The 1,704-nt window shown below is 32.9% G+C and overlaps 1 non-coding gene across 1 annotated transcript; it reads right to left on the reverse strand.

Annotated features, from left to right (window-relative positions):
• Positions 1-1,205: 1,205 nt before the first annotated feature.
• LOC124984101 (U6 spliceosomal RNA) lies at positions 1,206-1,311 on the reverse strand. Its single transcript, XR_007108563.1, has one exon. It is a non-coding gene; the product is annotated as a U6 spliceosomal RNA (small nuclear RNA).
• Between the last annotated feature and the right edge of the window lie 393 nt (positions 1,312-1,704).

Here is a 1,704-nt window from a genome sequence, read left to right on the forward strand (position 1 = left end):
AATAAAAGTAATTCATAATCTAGCCTAGAGTTATAAACTATTCCTTCTTAAGATCAAATAGTATTATTTTGTGAATTTACCATGACTTGTAAATATTCATTCAACTGCTTGAGGTTACTTTGAGTATTGAGTGCTAATATTATTGCATTTCTGTTGGTCAAGTCAAAACTTGAATCTGAGTTAAAAAGGAAGGCTTTGTCCAAGGCTCTTTTAATGGGTAGAAAGAACAGAATGCAGTCTAAATTCCATTCCACTGAAACTATGTGTGAATGGGAAAATTATTCAGAACTGGGGTGGGAGGCTCTTGGACATTTTTTGTTTTTTAATTGGTCACACTCAATTACCTATCTTCAGGATAGGAGATAGATAGTCTTACAACTTTGAAACAGTACCAAGTGAAGTTTATTTAGCCTTACACAGAAACTGGGAGATAGATCTCCCATTTGATTGAAGGTTGATTATATTTGAACAGGATGGCTCCAAGATCTTTGAGAAAGCAGGTTCTGGACTATGAAAATGGCAAGAAACTTTAAACAAGATTTACATCTCAAGAGACCAGAGAAATGATGTACAAGTTTTCTAAACTAAGTTCCCAAGGGAAGGAAGGTCAGCTGCCTAGCATAAGACCTGGAATAAGAAAGAATTCTACCCAAAGATAGTCAACCTGAATGAAATGTGAAGGTGATCTTGGTCAAGAGTACATTTAAGAGAAGAAGGTGGATCAATAGTCATGTATAAATTCAATGTTATTGGATTGTATTATATCTTTTCCAGAAGTGTTAAGCTTATTTATGTTCCTTTGACTAGTGTAAAATAGTTCTGGTGGCTCCACATCTTCACCAAAACTTAACATTTCCTCTTGGTTTCATTTTAACCATCCTTGTGGATAAAAGTGGAACTTCATCTACCCATCTTTATCTAATTGAGTTTTAATAGCTATGGGCTTTGAATCTTGTCTAAGAAATTTGATTAGTTCTAGAGACATTTTTGTGAGTTTTTTCCATAGATGTAATAAGACAATGAATTATTTTAATAGAATGCTGGACAACCCTTGAATTTCTAAATAATTTATGCTTAATTTTTTTTTTTGCTATTCAAATGTTTGATGCTATCTTATTGGGGACTATTTCATCAACATTCATGCCAGATTATTCATAGATTTCTTTTTAGTTTTATCTTTATCAGATTTAAGTATCAATATTTAAAATTATGTAGAAATATTCACAGATTTGAAAGGCATTTTTGAAGAGGAGACAAGATTAATCTTCTCTGTATTGTTTCAGTTTTAATGTGTGTACTACTGAAATGAACAAAGTCTTTAATTTTAGAGTATAAATTGGTCACTTGGTTTGTTAGGGGTTCTGACTTTTTCTTCCTCCTCTTCTTCCTTGTACTTCTCCTTCTCCTCTTTCTTTTCCTCCTCCTCCTCCTCCTATCTCACTTTTGCTGTTGTTTCTTTACCTTCTTTTATACTTCATACCTTCATTTGATGTATTCTGTATGTGGAGTGCCCTGAAGACTCTGGTTTAGGGCTGATGTCTGGTAAATTGGTATCAAATGAATGAAGAACTTAAGTAAAAAGTTTCTTCTGCCTGTTTCAATATGCTGATATCAAGGGATTTTGTTTCTTTTAAAGTTTGTATTTTTTTTCTTGTGAACTTGACAGACGTCTGTAGAACTCCAGTATAAACTGTGATGTGAAAA

This window comes from Sciurus carolinensis, chromosome 4 (assembly GCF_902686445.1).
Source record: "Sciurus carolinensis chromosome 4, mSciCar1.2, whole genome shotgun sequence".
In the NCBI taxonomy this organism is placed as follows: domain Eukaryota; kingdom Metazoa; phylum Chordata; class Mammalia; order Rodentia; family Sciuridae; genus Sciurus; species Sciurus carolinensis.